General features: G+C 27.9%; 1 protein-coding gene across 5 annotated transcripts in view; it reads left to right on the top strand.

Annotated features, from left to right (window-relative positions):
• Window positions 1-4,960: 4,960 nt before the first annotated feature.
• The window catches only part of LOC111675200 (protein turtle), a 157,404-nt gene continuing 143,477 nt past the window's right edge, over window positions 4,961-18,887 (top strand). For 3 of the 5 annotated variants that reach the window (XM_046956451.1, XM_046956452.1, XM_046956453.1), the window contains exons 1-2: window positions 4,961-5,285; window positions 11,552-12,188. The gene's annotated coding sequence lies outside the window, so the exon portion shown is untranslated. Of the gene's footprint in view, window positions 5,286-5,423; window positions 10,985-11,551; window positions 12,189-18,887 lie in introns of those variants that run through there. The other 2 variants (XM_046956450.1, XM_046956454.1) reach the window with 2 other exon arrangements.

Here is an 18,887-nt window from a genome sequence, read left to right as displayed (position 1 = left end):
TACCCTTTTTTTTTAGCATAGTTGTTGTCGTTGATGTCTTTTCGAAATTGTTTTGTAAACCCTTTCTTTTGTTCGTTTTTATTGTAAAAGCATAATCTAACTAAATATCTTTCTTGAGTTTTTTTTTATTGGACAGACATTGGTTCTTTCCTCTGTATGTCCGTCTTTCCTTCTTTGTGTCTGTAATTTTTCCTTTCTAAACTAAATAATGATGCTTATACATTTTAATTTTTGCATGTAATTTTATGTCATTGAATTATAAACATTCATATTTATTTCTTTTAGTCTTTTCTTTTTCACTTTTTGCTGCATAATCATCCCTTTTTGCCATTCATGTAAGATACTCGTGTTAAGGTATTTTATTGTGTGTGTCTTTTCTTTTTTTGTTCAATTTCCACAAGGAAGTGTAAATTTCTCTTTTGTTTATTTTTTTTTTTTTTTGTAAAGTGTTTATAAATTTTTTTGTCTTCTCTTTTTGTTGTTACTAAAGTAAATTTGCTTTTTATAATACATAATACTTCTGCTAATTGTCATAAGAATGTTTTGAGAATGTTCTTTTGTTTTCGTTTAATTTTACTGCAAAATGTTTAAGGTGTGAAAACTATTAATTATATGTAATTCGTTTTCTAGCCTTCATGTCCATTCTATCCAACGTGGGAAATTTTGTTAAGACAGTATAGCTGAAGAATTCTATGAGATTGATATAAAATAAGTATAACCCTAAACTGTACCCTACACTATTATTGATATATTTGGATAAATATCTGGTCAGTTCTTTTACGATTTTTATTTACTTTTATAAACTGTTTAATCATAACTGTAAATTTAAAAATTTGCTTTAAATATCAATAATTAATCAATTACTGTTAATAAATTAGTCTTAATAACCATCATAAAATCTCTTTAGTTTTGTGATCTTTACAAGATAAGATATTGTTTGATTACTAAATAAACCTTGTCAAGACGTGACCATAACCAAGGGACAAGCCAAGCGTGTGAAATAAAAACCTAAAACACTATTTACCAAAAACAATTTTAATGAAAAGCCAACAAGTTCATTGAATTTCGAACACACACATTGTCACAAAATTTAGCCACAAAAAAAAAACAGTAAAAGATCCCTCCTGTAGGTAGTAAATTGTATGTTGAACATAAATTTTAGATATAAAATAAGCTAGATAATGATCTTTTATACAAGAAAAGCAACACAATAGCAGCAATATAAAAACAACAACAAAAAACTATATTCACATAAACAATTCATTAAGTTAATTGTTTACGATTAAAATACGATTAACCGCCAAATCGTTAAGTATTAAAAAATTTTGTATGTATATATGTATTTGGTTTTGGGACAACAAACCACTGCCACAACATATACACACACACACACAAATTCTCCACATAAGAATAACAATCAACATAAATGAATGTCCAAACATTTAAACAACTATTAATCATGCAACAATTAATTATGAAGAACAGAATAAAAGTAGAAACTAAAAAAATGACAACGAAAAACTGAATTGGAGCAAACAAAACGGAACAATAATAATGAATGACAAATAATAAAAAAACCCTTTTTTTTTGTTGCACTAATAACAAAAAAAGTAAAAACTAGGGGAATATTAAATTAAAGACAAACATTAAAACTAAAACAGCCACAAAAACAGCAACTACAACAACTAAAAGGAAAACAACAATTATTATAATGATGATAAAAACGACAACTTGAAGTAACGTTCACACATTTCCACATGGTTGGTTGAAGACGACAACAACGACTGCGATCTAAACAACATAAGGTGCGTTCCTTATACATATTTACATTTATATAGTTATATGTATATATGCATGTCTATATAGTGGTAGGCAAGTGTGACCGTAAGTTTGCATTTTACGAGGTTTGTAAAGATAAAACCGACGACTTCTGAATACTGTGTCTAGTATGTGAGGATATAAAGCTTTATAAATTCTTACAAAAACAATGAAAAAATATCGGACTATATGTATAGTTCAATAACCCCATAGGATCTTCCTGATTCTGCCCAAATTTCCACATTTCCAAGACAGTTTTATTTCAGCTTTCGTTGCGTCGATTAGTTTTGCGTTTATCACCTTTCGGTCTTAATTGCCTTCTAGCTGTCGGTAAATATATTAAGCCCTGTGGGTGTCATATTCATTCTAATCCAATTTACACATTCCGTTATTGCTAGGACTTTTGCCTTTAAGCTTGTGTTATGATAAGGTAAACGATGGTATATTTCTATTTAAGTGTCTGCAATATAGAATCCCAGGCCTACTTTGTTCACTAATTTAGAGCCATCCTTGTAGCAATGGATTTCTGCCGGTATTTGTTCTAATGTTTTCCTTGACCAAGACATTCTATCTGGGATCAGTGGTTCAATATTTTCTGTCTGGTATGCGATGATTTTACATAACCATCCAATGTTCACAGTAATTAGGATGATAATTGTGTAGCAGTAATTAAGAAGTATGTATATAGGTAAGAAGTTACAATGGCAATTCATAAAAAAAGTTTTTGCTGGGACGTTAACCATCGAACCAATCAATTTTCAAGATTTCTTTATAGTTAGCTTTTGAAAATCGTTTAAGAAAACAGCGTATGATACACCAAACAATTTTCTTTTATTTGACCAAATTTTCAATAAATAAAAATAACAATATTTAAGAAATTTCAATCGACCCTCGTATACATGCTTAAATATTTACTTTGTGACTATGATAAAAAACACAATTGTTAGTATGTAAGTTTAAATTTATCATATTGTATTAAATGTATCCAAGTCTTGTGCTTGTAATTTAAGAAAAAGTTGCGCTACAAGATCTTTTTCTAGAACCTAAAAACAAATGATCCAAACAGGTTTCCTCATAGTAGTTAATGAAATGAAATAACGACAATAATTATCTTCAATTTTTAACCTTTAAATGTTATTGTGGACTTAAGGTAACTAATACTTTTGCTACAGTTATTGTTTATAGTAGCAATGACTAAAAATGTGATTAGTTACTAAGCACTGAAATTTTTGAATCCAATACAATAATGTCAAGGTTTAATAAATCGATTTCGTTAATACATACGTATATATAACGTTCTTTAGATAAATTCTTCTTTCCTATTGTTTGATCCCGAATGTCATATTAGTTATTCAGGAATTGAAGCACTATAATATTTCGGTTAGTTTCCTTTATTAATGTCGTGCAAAAATGATCATCGGTCTTGGTCGGAAGAGTGCTTTTGTAGTTCTCCTAATTATTTCGTTCAATACATACTATTGTTTTTTTATATTCAACGACTTAGTAGCCACCATCGGCATCATAATGATGTAGTTGGTAGTTGGAGTCATCAGAGTACGAGTATTAACACTGTTGTCTATTTAATCTACCAAACATGTAAGTGACTGTGCAGTATTAACTAGATTAGTTTGGGCTAGTTACTCAAAAACGCCGGATCGTGAACACCCAACGAACTAATATAAGAAATAGAGGATTTGTAGTTGGTCTGATATTTTTGTTTAACAGCGTATTTGATCGATTTTGCGGCAAATATCGACTAGTTACCATCACGTTCAACTTCTTCTTAGCGGCATTATAAAGGTTTTACACTGGAATGGAGAAGCAGTTGGAGTTATTATAGTCCGAGTGTAAACACCTTTGCTTACTCAGCCTAACATCTATGTAAGTAACTACAGTGTACCCCTTTATTTAGCTTTTAGTAGACCAGTTGTGTTTAGTTACTCAAGGACTCTGAATATCTAAAACTCAATGAACTAATAAAAAGAAGAGAACTCTTCCAGTTTAGCAAACTTTTTCGTTAAACTTTTCTTTTTTGGTCATCTTTAATGAAAAATACCTATTGGTGTTTTCAGCGTCTTAAAGACCATCAATTGCCTTTCATTCGTATCATAAAAGTATAATATTTGAATGGTGAGGTATTTGGAGTCATCACTCTTATCTACTCAGTCTATAAATGACTGCGGATTAGTCGTTCCATTTTCCCATCTTCTGTTAACGATCGATTGCAGTTTTTCTGCAATCCGATGTGGCAGGAAAATCATTCACTTGTAGAGCACTTGCGCCTTTCGTCTTCTATGCTAGGGAACACATTCAAGAGTAATTGATGCATGAGTCGCTATCTATTCGAGAGACCATTTGGATCAAGTACAACACATTCTCGAAGGTTTCGTAAAATATAACGTAGAACCAATTGGAAATTTCAATATTATATTGAAACAACATTAACACTTTTATTATTTCCAAATGAAGGTTAATGCAGCCATAAAAAGGGTTATTGGTAAAATGAGAACTTTAAAACTAAGACAAAAAGAATTAACAGGTATCATAATACAAGTATCAATGAATGAAGAAAGGGCTTCTTAAGTACTTTTTTTCTCGAAGATAAAAGAGACGCTTTAAACCAGATAAACCTAACCAAATTAATACACAGCATCTACATGCAACATAAACAGGTTTCAGCTTTAACAGTTATGTTAACGAACACGCTCCAGTAGAAGAGTTTGCTTAACTTACCTGTGAAACACTAACAGAGATTAAACAGAGAGAGTAAGCAGTGATAGAAGAGTTTTCCTCTTGTGTGACAAATGTACTTATTTGTTTTCATCACACACAAAAAATGTTTCGTTCAGAAGAAAGTATGTGTGTTTGTGTAAATGGAAAAAGAGAATGATTGCGAGAGTACAAACCTTAAATAGAGAATTCTTCTAAAGAGGGAGTTATAAACAAGTTATTTAACCGGTTTGAGATATTCGCGTAACTCTGTCAATTGAGAGCATCATTATTTGCTCAAATTATTTCTGTCTGTTGGTGGGTATTAGTATAAGGCATATTTTCTGTTTGTTGTGTGGTAATGTCTATACCCAACACACAAACGGACAGACAAACTGTCCGACAACACAGGTTCCTGTATGCAGCACCATTCAAGAGCAATTTAGTTCTCAGTTGTTGTGCTCGATAAGCGAACGTGTGCGTCTTTTGGATTAAAATCGAATACTGTAACGACGGAAAATCTAAAAAAATAATGTATAAAAGAAAATACCAAAAAAAGTTCATGTGTGTGTTCTAATAAAAAAATGTTTTTATAAGGAAAAATAATAGAGGAAATTATAAAAAATAAAAGAAAATAAGAATTTTCTTATGATTTGTTTAAAAATTGTAATTTTTGAAAATTGAGAAACACCACTTCAGAAATAGTAATGACCAGTGAAAAAGAAAAGTGTTAAAAAATCAAATTGGAAAAATTAAAGGTTAATTATAAAACAAGGAAAATTGTTTTTGCATAAAAAGTGAAAAACACAGGGTGACTTGTAACAAATAAAAAAAATATGTAAAAAATTAAAAAGGAAATTGAAAAAGGGTGGTTGGCATAAAAAAACAAACCTAAATGATAAAAAATAAAAAAATTTAACTAAAAATAATTTCAATTTTAAATTGGTGTTGTTATAAAAATGAGAAAATATGACAAAAGGAAAATTCAAATAATTTAATTTTATAACAAGTGAAAAATCACAATTTTCTTGTATTTCTTTCTAATATGGACCACACCCGCCGCGCGCTTGTATATTTTGTGATGTATTTTTTTTTTTTTTTGCAAAAGGTTCCCATACTCTTATAAGAAAACCCCAAGCAAAATTAACCATCAGCCAGAAGTAGTAGTAGTAAAAAAGTACATACATACTTACTTACAAGCAGGAGCAGAAGTATACGAAAAAAAAACAACAAAAATTCCAGTATTGGCATGTTTTTTCTTCATTCTGGCTGTTTTCTGTCTTTGCTGCTTAAAAGAAAAACTGAAAATACACAAAAAGGAATTTGCAAAAAAAAAACTTAACACAAAACAGTAAAAAATACAGGGATGAAAATCAAAGTACTTTAGCACCTTCTTTCTGTATATAAACAAGTACTGTTTTAAAGAAGATTTTAGTACTTTTTTTGGATTTTTTTCAGCTAAATCTTAGCAAAATAAGCTTTTTAAGCAGATTTATCTCCCAATTAAACAAATTGGATTATATCTTTAAAACCCTTCAAAATAACTCTATGCACTAACAGTTTAAAAAGTACTTTTAATTTACAATGGTACTTATTTTTTTATTTATCTTAACATTTTACTATATATAGAACATTTGCATTTAAATATAGTACTTTCATGTACATACATACATAACTATATAGTATGTAACTATAGTAAGAAGTAAAAGGAACAAATAGAATCAAGCAACTAAAAAACACAAAAGAAGAAAACCTGACATTTTACCATACAGACAGGCGCCTTATGTGTCAAACATTGTATTAACTCTATTAAAGAAAAACTCACTAAAGCAAACATAAGAGGGTTGAGAGGAATTCTTGCAAAATATATTACAATAAAAAATCCAACAACACTCCAATACAGACACCATCAAATACAGCACATACATACAAACATACCTAACAAAGAGAGAAGGGAGTTTTTTTCCTATGCTTGCTGTCAAGGAGAGTTTAATTTCTATATAAAGAAAATTCCTTACCAAAAAAAAAGAGAGCATTTGTAATGGTACTTACTCTTGTTGTAAATCTGTACATATACCTTTGTGAAACTATCATATATTTTGGGATCATTGGAAGTACTAATATTTTTGAATTAGTTTGATTGTATGTTGCCAGTTGTTTTGTGCAGAATTTGTCTCTGTTGTTTGTTGTAACGTTCAATTGTTTGAAATAATTTAAACAGCTGATTTTTACTACCATTTTGTGAGTGAGCTTGTATTTGTGTGTGTATGTATGTATTTATATGTAAGCTTTGCTAAATGTGGATCAAAGCTATAAATTTTGATTTTTTAACATTTTTTTGGAAAGACATTAAAGATCAGCTGTTAAGGAAGGATATAGAGAGATAATTTTTTCCTGTTTTTGATATTAAAATTGTAAAATAATTATTCTTACTTATTATTTAAAATATTCTTCGTCATTTTTAATCAATGTAATTATCATTCGTTGCTTTCAAATTAAAGTTTCAATGTATTATACCCTTTTAGATCTTACGTTTTGAAATAGTTTTACATACATATGTAACTATATGTACAAGTACATAAGCTTTCAATGGCCAAGTTTTAGGTCCTGTTCCTGTAAATGCGAACGAAGAAGTATTTTCTAGATTTATATTGAAAACAACAAATAAATTCGCATTTAGAGGAACAGGCAGTCTGTCTAGTTTATTATTCACCCAGACCCATAACTTTTTCCTTAACATACGAATATTGCAAAATTTAAACTTTTTCTTACATATTCATAAATGTAAAACTGTTTATTAAATCAAACACTTATAATCCTAACAAAAACTTAACTAAATAATTTAGCACAGTGATGACATTGGAGGCAAGTACCTACAACGCTTACTTACAAGTAACTATTTTAATAAGTACTTACGAATAAGGGTTAAAAACGTTTTAGTTTTGCTCAAAAAAACGTCTCACATAGAATACGTTATTTTGTTCTGCGTCAAAAAATCGTTTTCTACGTGAAAAGTCATTACCTTACGAAGTACGCTTGTAAGTTCTTAAGCGCTTAGAATTCACATATGTTAAGCTTTGATTGGATAAGCTTTTGAACATCTTGCTGGGATATTATTAATGAATACTTTGGTATAAGTTAATCATATAATTTAATATTTTAAATCATCAAAGCTTTAACGAAATACGCTTTTGAGTTCTTAAGCATTTATAAGCCGTGTTGTTTTTATACGACATATGATAAGAATAAGAGAGTTAATTTGTATCTCCCTGCTGATCATAGATTTTTATTTAAATATGTGAAACTTTGACAGAAGATTACATACTACATAAAATCTAGAAAAATTCACGATAGGGCCTATTGTATGCTTCTTAAACAGCTGATTTTTACTACCATTTTGTGAGTGAGCTTGTATTTGTGTGTGTATGTATGTATTTATATGTAAGCTTTGCTAAATGTGGATCAAAGCTATAAATTTTGATTTTTTAACATTTTTTTGGAAAGACATTAAAGATCAGCTGTTAAGGAAGGATATAGAGAGATAATTTTTTCCTGTTTTTGATATTAAAATTGTAAAATAATTATTCTTACTTATTATTTAACATATTCTTCGTCATTTTTAATCAATGTAATTATCATTCGTTGCTTTCAAATTAAAGTTTCAATGTATTATACCCTTTTAGATCTTACGTTTTGAAATAGTTTTACATACATATGTAACTATATGTACAAGTACATAAGCTTTCAATGGCCAAGTTTTAGGTCCTGTTCCTGTAAATGCGAACGAAGAAGTATTTTCTAGATTTATATTGAAAACAACAAATAAATTCGCATTTAGAGGAACAGGCAGTCTGTCTAGTTTATTATTCACCCAGACCCATAACTTTTTCCTTAACATACGAATATTGCAAAATTTAAACTTTTTCTTACATATTCATAAATGTAAAACTGTTTATTAAATCAAACACTTATAATCCTAACAAAAACTTAACTAAATAATTTAGCACAGTGATGACATTGGAGGCAAGTACCTACAACGCTTACTTACAAGTAACTATTTTAATAAGTACTTACGAATAAGGGTTAAAAACGTTTTAGTTTTGCTCAAAAAAACGTCTCACATAGAATACGTTATTTTGTTCTGCGTCAAAAAATCGTTTTCTACGTGAAAAGTCATTACCTTACGAAGTACGCTTATAAGTTCTTAAGCGCTTAGAATTCACATATGTTAAGCTTTGATTGGATAAGCTTTTGAACATCTTGCTGGGATATTATTAATGAATACTTTGGTATAAGTTAATCATATAATTTAATATTTTAAATCATCAAAGCTTTAACGAAATACGCTTTTGAGTTCTTAAGCATTTATAAGCCGTGTTGTTTTTATACGACATATGATAAGAATAAGAGAGATAATTTGTATCTCCCTGCTGATCATAGATTTTTATTTAAATATGTGAAACTTTGACAGAAGATTACATACTACATAAAATCTAGAAAAATTCACGATAGGGCCTATTGTATGCTTCTTTTCATGAAAATGCTTTCGAGTAAAAGATGTAGCTATAGTGATCTATGAAAATATACTCGTCCGATGATCAGAAACTAAATTTTCTGGACAAAGTTCCTAAAAGCTAGCCATTTAGAGTTCGTAATGGAAGTTATATCTTTTCCATGATATTAAGATCTAAATTAGATGAATGCTAGGCCATTACAATGAAAGTGCTCCAGATAGCTCTCCATGTGATCCACATTCGTCTAAATCTTAAGTCCAATTTATTATAGTTGTGCTTATAGTCTTGTTATACAAACCTCGATAGTGTTCATTCTGATGCTTCTCGTTCTGTACTCTTTAGGGTTAACCATAATGTTTCTTAAAATACTAGAGAGACCAATCGTGGTAGAACTGTGACAATAATTATCACATTTTCACTTGAAAACATATATGGAGATTTTACATTTAGACGGGCGAACGAAATCCTCAAGTTTTCTCAGTAAAAAAAGGATTTATTTCTACATAGAAACATAAAGCTTCTAGAAAAAAAAAATAACTTTATCTATTTTTACTAACAATTGCATTAAAAAAATATACTTAATTTGTTCGAGTTTTTTAACAGCTGTTCTGTCGTGTAATCATAGGGCCGCCTGGACACATACCTTACTACGGATTCTATTCTAAAGCAACAGTCTAACTCGATTTTCACCTCGAGAATTAGCTATGGGTTTTCAAAATCAATTAAAGCGCGGGCCCATGAAATCAGATGTTCGGTCACAAATATTTCTGTATAATAAAACCTTACTTACTTCACTTGTATTCATATTGTTAATGAATTTGTTGAGGAGCCGTGGAGTCATTGTAATGTATTCGGTGTGAAGATTACTGACTGGTACTTGAGTAAGATCTTCTTTATTTTTTTTAAACTCAACAATAGGGATTGTAATGATTAACGTGTTCGTCCTTACAAAATCAACTAAATTTAGACAACGGATGTGTATAAAATTGTTAACATTTAGACAACGGATGTGTATAAAATTTAGATTGCGAATATGAATTGTTGCAATGTTGATAACGTTGCGTTGTCAACATTACATAGTGTTGTCTTACATTTGTATATACTTGACCATGGATTTGGTGTCGATTTGGAACCAGGCGTGTATTATTTTCCTCTGTGTGCGACATCGGTTGTCAATTGCAAAACTGATAATTAGGACTTAGAAAATAAGGTATCAGATAGTCATTAAAAGTATTTCTAAAAGATTATAAATATATAGTAAAGAAATCAAAGATTCTGTGGGAATTGAAATTGAAATTGAAACCATCAGGTGGCTTTTTTAGGTCACTCTAAGCAATTAAATAATAATTATTTTTTTTTCAAATAATTCTTGAATAAAAAAAGGACTAAAGCAATTTTCTTTAAATCAGCTGCAAACTGTCACAAAAACGTTCCTATAACCCATATGATTCCCCAAAATTTAAAGAGCCCCAAACAGTCAGTCAGGGTGTAAAACAAACAAAAAGAAGCATAAAACAAAATTAAACCCAAAAAGAGCATAGAAAATGTCTGCAAAATTTCCCACAGAGAAAAATGTACACAAACAGTTCGGTTCATTTTTTTCTTCTATTTAGAGTTGAGAGTAAAGGGAAATGTGGGGAAAAGCATAAAGTAGCACAAAACAAAAAGAGAAAAATAACGGCAAAAACGGAAATGTCTGTTTTTGCCATGGCTTACAACTGCTGGCTGGCATGGTAAATAATGTTTTTTTCAACAAAACACGTTGGAGCCTAAAACACCAAAGAAATTGGAGACATACACAACACGGTAAAAGGACATGGACTAAACATTAAATAAAAGTATATACACGGGTGATGTGAAAACTAAATAAGAAGAAAAAAAAAAAACAGAACAAATTAAAGAAAAATTATACCAAAAAATAATGAAAATATAACAAGTTAATGGTAATGAAAAGCATGGGCTGAGAAAATTAAAAAAAAATTAAGTGAAATTTAATAAAATTAATACAAATAGTGTTTTTATAGAATTTTTTTCCGTGAATTTAAGTGAATTGTTTTTAAATTTTGTTTCAACATGACCTCTAACAAAAATTGAGTCACGTGTAGAAAAAAAGTATGTTGAAAGGAATTTTGCTGAGTGTGTATCAGAGTGTTTTTTTTTTTTTTGTGTAAAATAAACCAAATAAGTGAGAAAAAATTTATAAATCCCAGTGCAAAAAATAAAAGCAAAAAGGGCGTGGATATTTATGATAAAAAAATATTAAAAATATTATAAGTATATGAAAAAAATTATAAGAAATGTTTACATAAAATTATGAAGAAATAAAAAACGGATTTATGCAAAAACAAAATGTGTTATAAAAAGTGCTTTAAAGACATTGGATTTTTCTTAAAATTTTGTGCCAACCTTAAAATTCCCTTAGATTAGTTTTATATTTTAAAAGTGTTTTGTGTTATTGTATTTTAATTTATTTTAAATAATAAATTTTCCATTTATTTTCATTATTTTAGTGCTTACTGGTTTAAACATCAATAAAACCTAAACAATCAACGAATTAATTAAAAATAATAAATTAATAAAAAGTATTCTGCAATAATTTAACATTTCCCAATAAAAAAAATCTAACAACCCTTAATAAAACACCTGCAAATCAATCAGCAAAAAATTTAAAGAAAGAAAAAAAATACAAAAAAATCAAAACAAATATTCCTTTTGTTTAAATTCCTATCCTTGACAGCAAAGAAACAACAACGACCAAACAAAAATATTTCCAAACGCTTTAATGTCTGAATCAATGAATTCGTTTAGTTTTATGTTTTAATTTTGCTAAACAAGTGTTCTGTTTAAATCAAATCAAAACCTTTTTTATCCTTTTGTAAAGGAATGCAAATACATATATCATCAATATTTAAGTGTTAAGTTAAATTTTTAAACAAAATTTTGTTTTTATTCTTCTTTGCTAAAGTGTAACTAACATTTTAATAGATTATTATTAAAAAACTAGTGCTTTTTGTTGCTGTTAAAAACTCCACGTGTTCCTGAATTTATTTTCCAATTTTTTTTGGAATATTTTTATTCGTTCTGCAATAACAACTAATAACTTACTTTGCATGGTTTCATATATTGGATAATGTGTGTTAAACAAAGGTAAGTTATTATTTTAATTATTTTATATGAATTTTAGTGAAAGTGTTTAATATTTAAAAGACAATTAATTTTATATTTCTTACCAATTTTAAATATTTTTGTGAAAAATTTACCAATTAGTAATAATTTTAAAAATAAATCTTTGTGATAAATTTTTGTTCTTTAACTAAGAAAGAAATTAAAAAAAAATATTTCCAATTCATTATTAACATTGTTATACAGTATTTTAAGTCTAGTAAAATTTCCATAGTAACAATAAAAAATTTTGAGTTTTTCCATGAACTTTGAAATATATTTTCAATATGAACATATTTTTATTATTTCTAAAATAAAATACCTAAGTTTAGATTAATTATTCTTTAATAGTTGTATTTAAAGAATAATATTTGAAAGAGTTTTAAAAAACTAAAACTCTATGCCCAGTTAAAATTTAATTAGTTCTGCAACTACCCAGCAAAAACTCGGTAAATGGTTTTACTTACAAAACCACATGCTTCTCAATGTGTAGTATTTATTGTTAGCATTACTTTGAAGTACTCTAGTAATGCCTGAATAGTAGTAGTAGTAGTACTGCTATGTCATATTGTTTGCACATTTTATAAAATTGAGTGTTAAGTATTGTGTTTTACAAAAGAAGTGCTGTGAATAGAAATTTTGACTAACTAACCGAAGTCCCTGCCCTCAGACTATTTTTTATTAAAAACAATATAACATACTCAACAACTTCTTTGTAAGCGAAATTGCAAGTACTTCTTCCTATTTGTGATCGAGCGTAGAAGTTCTAGAAGGCAGCCAATATCATCATCATGTTAAAATAATAAGTTAAAATGCTAATTAAAAAGGTTACTTTTCAATGTTAGTTTTTCCTGAATAGTTCTAGATCGTATGAGACCAATGATTTCTGTTCGATACTGTCACCAGGAACTGATTCTGTGTAAGTCGATACTAGTTCTATAGAGCACTTCTGAAACTAGTTCGTGTTTTATGAATAATGCTCGATAAAAGTTGCATTAGTTCCACAACTAATTCTAGAATGCATGATTATAACCTACATGATTATAACATGTTCCAGTTTTGCATTGAAAGCAATAAATTCTGTTCAATGTTGTCACTTTCGGAATGGGTTTTATAGAAGCGTTATGTAGTCAACACTGTTTCTATAGAACAATTCTGGGAAAGGTTTTAAACAATGGAATTTGTTCGAATTCGGCACAACTTCTTTAAATCAGTTAATAAAGTTCTTTCTCCATATATTTTCTCTGAACACTAAACTTCAAAATTTTTTGTATTAGTCTGTGTAATGTTCTTCTACTACTTCAATGATTTTATTCAAAAATTTTTTTCTTCAAGAAGTTGTTTCAAAACTTATATGCATTCCATTGAACTATTGGAGCTTCAATGTATAACTAGTGCCCGCTTTCTTATAGTCTATTTAGAAATTCCTTGAATTTACAACATTGTTCCATAGAAAGTGTTCAAGAAAAATTGACGACATCACTAGTTATAAGGTTGTTGTTTAATTATCTGAACAGGATTTGTTTACATGCCTTATAAAACTTGTTATTTTAGAATAAATCTAAAAAGATCCTTCCATTATATTTAACTCCATTGCATTATGTAATTTTCAGCAAATAAGGAAAGAACTTCCAAACGAAACGCCAAAAAAATACTTTACTACACCCAAACCACTTCAAGAAAGAGCATAAAAATAAATTATAAAACATGACTTTAGAAGCAGTGAATAGCACTCAAAGAAGGACAAACATTCTATGTGATAAAATCATTACTTCTTAAGCACTTTTTCTGTAGTTTCTTTGGATATTGGACTAAGTTACAATGAAAAAGTTCAGAAATTAAAAAATATAGAAACAAAGGCAGCTATCTCAACTTTGGATTTTTTTAAATAAATAAGACCCTGTGTGTCTGAAAGCAAATTTAATTTTGTATAAAATATTTTGCTTATAAGTACGCAACAATTGAATATTTAATCCAAATTAACATAGAGGTTTGCGAATAACTCTAATCCAAAATTCAGAGATAGAAGCGTTTGTTCAACCAAATGCAAACATTTTTGAGCTTGTTTAGACTTTTAGTTTAAAGAATTAAAAATTTTCTAAAATTTCAATATATTTTTTATTTTTTTCTTTATTAATAGCTGAAAATTATAAGAGTGAAATTCAACCGGATGAAAAATGAAAGTAGAAATTTTTCATAGTGCATGTAGTCCAAAAAGGCAAAGTCCTGTTTAAAATGCTGTAATTTTAATATGAATTACAAAATTCTTCTCAGTTAATTATATTGGAGTGTTAAGGTTCTTTCTTTTTATTTTAAGACTTTTAAGTAATTAATGTTGGCCTCCAGTAGGTTAGTGTTCTGGTCTAGAATTTACTAAACTAACTAAAATGCTAACGTTGCTTACTAATTAACAAAACATACATAAATATATAACTACTTCACTTGAAATGTTTTTAACTAAATAAGGATTATATTGAAAATTTTTCTTAATAAACGTAGTGTGAAACAGTTGTTAAAGTAACTATAGTTGTTAAAATTTTCAATTACATTAAATAAATTTAAACATAAATTATTTTTTTAAAAAATTATCCTTGAATTTTTAAACATTATCAACAACATTTTTTAAATAATAGTTATTTTTTGTAATTTCCTCAACAAACAATTTATTTACCTAATTATTTACCCTTTTCATATGAGACATCATAAAACAATTGCATACCTTGGGTGTGATCATTATACCCTACACCACTTTAGTGGGGAGTGTATATTGGATTTGTGCTGATGTTTGTTACGCACAATAATATTGGTCCTATACGTGCCTTAAAGTATACCAATCGGCTTAGAATAATTTTTTTCAGTCGATTTAGCTATGTCCGTCCGTCCATGTAAACCTTTTAATCAAACTACATGCCGCAATTTTGAATATAATGGAATGAAATTTGGTACATGATCTTCTATTGTCCCAGGGACGAACCCTATTGAAAATGGTTAATATCGGTCCATTATTTCACCTAGCCCCCATACAACTGAACCCCCGAATAGAGCTTGTAAACCTTGTAATCAAACTACAGGTCGCAATTTGGCACATGATCATTTATGGTACTGTAAAGGAAGTTTGTTGAAAATTGTTAACATCGGTCCATTATTTCACTTAGGCCCCATAGAACTGAACCCGCCAAATAGAGCTTTTAAGTTCATAATTATGTTTAATATACCCGTATCTCGACAAAAAGCTGCAAAACCAAGTTCTATACTAGTCTTGATAACCCTGATGAACTTTATAATTAAAGGGCCTCATTTGACCCTAGCCCCTCTAAAAAGCCCCTATCAAAAATTTACTTAAATATCCAAAGTTTTATTAAACAGTAAATGGCTTTAGTATTTCTGAGGCAAGGTACAATTCAACTTAAATGTTTTTTTATGAAAACTAAATCACATTTTATTCGTATATAGGTCTAGGGTATTATATAGTCGGCCTCGCCCAACGATAACTTCTTACTTGTTTTTAAGGTGTTTTTGTTATACAACTGAAATTAATGTTTACAATGAATTGTTTTGTTAAATAAACTTTTCAATTATCACCCAATAAAATTAAAAACAAGCATATAAACGAACACCTTAAACAAAAAAACTCTTGCATTCAAAGACACACATCTAAAGTGAATGAATATAAAAATAGTACTTTACCTTGGTGGCAAGTTTGTATGTGGCATATACCCATAAAAAAAACACAAACAATTATAAAAACTATGATGTAATTGCTGTTATTGCATAGAAATTGTTCATGGAAATCATAATAATAGACGCATACTTATTATAAACTTTGTTTACAGTTTTAAGTTTTTGTTTTTAAAGACAGACAGACAGACAGACAGACAGACAGACAGTCATTAACATTTACGAAAACTACAACAATTTTTTACACTTTTACCTTTTTTATGATTTTTTTGTTTTTTCCTTAGGTTTTTTTTGTTTTGAAATGCTGTCAGATATTAAAAAAGTAATAAATGTGTTGAAACCATGACGACAACTTAGATTACAGACAATTGTATTTTTTTCTCAGTTTAATTTTTCGGCCAGCTATTATTTCAGGTGTATGTCTTGTCATTTAAGCCTACACACATACTTAAATGTAGGTAATATAATTGTTATTTTGTTTTGAAATTTTTCAAAAAATAACACTATTATTTTATTAAAGTTATATCAATGAGTTGACAAGTATTCGTTATTGCTTTTTAATAGTAACCCAGTTATTATTGTTAACCCTTTGAGGGGTCATGTGACTAAATGGTGACAATTATTGAAAAAAAAAATAGAAGGGTGTAAAATAGAGTGCTTCAAAAGGCTTTTATAGCTAATATATAATTTTTGCTATTATTTCTGTTATTCCATTAATTATATACAGCATTACTTAATTTTTAAGATTTTTTTTATCTTTGGGATTAAATTTGTCCTATGTATTTAAAAGGGTTAATTTTACTTTTATAGCTGTTGTTTTAAACACAAAACATCATATTAAGAATTAAAGTCGTATTTATTAAACAGGGCCAACAAATAAATAATATTTCGAATTTACTGAGAATTTATAAATTTTCCAAAATTTGACCTTTGAACTCCAAATTTTATGGTTTAAAAATATTTGATTTGAATACAATTTGGAATATGTATTTCATATTATCTGGTCTTAAATACTCTAAAAATAATTTGTTTAAAATGTAGAACAATAAAAAATTAATAAATATTTTCTAAAATTCTACAAAAATTAGATTTTCCCGACAATAGCTGATAACGAGTTTGCGTTATCATATATGAATAAAAGCTATTATTCGAGTAATTACAAATATTTTTAAACTAATATTTTTTTGTATATATCTCAAAAATAAGTAAATTTTTTTGTTTTCAATTTATGTGCTGTGAGAGTTAATGGCCTGGGGAATTTGCAGTAACTTAAAAAATTTTTATGTTTTATATTTTTCTGAAATGCTTATTATGTGCACATTGCGATTCATTTACAATAATGTTTAAAATTAATTACTAAATTGGAAACTTCAGAACCATTGTGGCACCTGTAAACGTTGTTTTATCACCCTAATTTTTTGCAGGATATAGTTTTACAAACCATACAATAATTCTAGGGGGGGACAGATTATCGGATAATTTTTTTTCTTCATAACAATCTTAAAGCACTCTAGTGTATAACATTATATGTGTTTAGGTTAAATTTATTTCGTTAAAGTAATTAATTGGAAAGTAACAAAAAATATTACTAAAGATTTTACCGTATCCTTTAGTCTAAATCAATTTAATTCTCATTTAGTTAAGAATATGTTTCTAACATAACTGTGACAAAATTTACAAAGCTGTAAGTAAGGTTCATATTGAAAAGGTTCCTTTTTTACGAATAAAACATTAAAGCATATTATTCTATTCTACATAATATTAGATTTTTTTATTTAGTAACCTGCAAATTTTTAATCCATATTTCCCTACAATAAGTATGTTAATAAATGTGATAATCAAGAATATATAAAATAGTAAATTGGCTTTAATATTTTTTATTTATAAAACAACTTTTCTATACCCAATAAACATTAATTCAAAACTGTGAAAATTTTTTGAAAATTTTCTTAACTAAATAACGTATTTTTCAAATCGTGTTCAAATAAAAAATTGTAGTCTCTAAAATAAACATGATAATTTCGAAAACGTTTAACAAGATGTAATAGCTTTGTTCCAGAACTTTTCTTCTCAAACTTGTAAAAAGTACAGGAACATAAAAAACAAAATTTCTCAATAAATTTTTAAACAAATAATTTATTTGAATTTTTTTTCTATTTGCCACGAAAAAATTTTCTGACTAAAACTGACAAATTCTGGCAAAAAGAATTTTGTTCTCTTTTACAAATTCTGGTAAAAACTTGCATGATGACAAGTAAAGGAGCACAGCTAATGTGTGATATTTATAAATTTTCCAAAGTTCAGTTTTAATTGAACTTTTCAAAAATTAATTATTTTAGAAAAAATCTAAACAGAACTTTTTTTCAAAAAAAAAAAAAAAAAAAAAAAAATGACAAGTAAAGGAACACAGCTAATATGTGATATTTGCAAATTTTTCAAAGTTCAGTTTTAATTGAACTTTTCAAAATTTAATTATTTTAGAAAAAATCAATAAAAATCAAAGAAATAATCGGAGATATAATTGAAAACTATGTTAAAATGAATGTATGAATGTCTTATTTTCAGGTGATGTAAAAAATGTATAAATTTTGCACAGTTAGCATTGTAATAAGGATTTGAAAAATCCGTGAAAATAATAATAAAGAATACTTGATATACGTTTGAAAAATATTTCAGTTTTAAGCTTATCTCTTGCCTTTTCTTTATATTTGAAATACATTTAAAAAAATATGTTTGTTTACTGAATGCCTTTTTGTTTGAGAATGCACTAATTTTCCATTTGAAAACAAAAATTTTCAAATTTCTTCTCAAAGGCTATGTTCATACATTCAAATACATATTTACATCATTTCAAAGGTTTTTGCTTATTGGGTTTGGATGAAAATAGAAAACAAATACTAACAATCTTTTTAATGATCCAACTTTGTGTGAAAAATTTAAAATGAATTTAGTAATATTGTTGTATTTCCCCATCGCTTAGGATTGTTAATATAAATTGGAATTTTA

The sequence above is a fragment of the Lucilia cuprina genome, chromosome 2 (genome assembly GCF_022045245.1).
Source record: "Lucilia cuprina isolate Lc7/37 chromosome 2, ASM2204524v1, whole genome shotgun sequence".
Lineage (NCBI taxonomy): Eukaryota > Metazoa > Arthropoda > Insecta > Diptera > Calliphoridae > Lucilia > Lucilia cuprina.
Note: the sequence above shows the minus strand (reverse complement) of the source record. Positions and strands in the feature narration are given on the sequence as shown.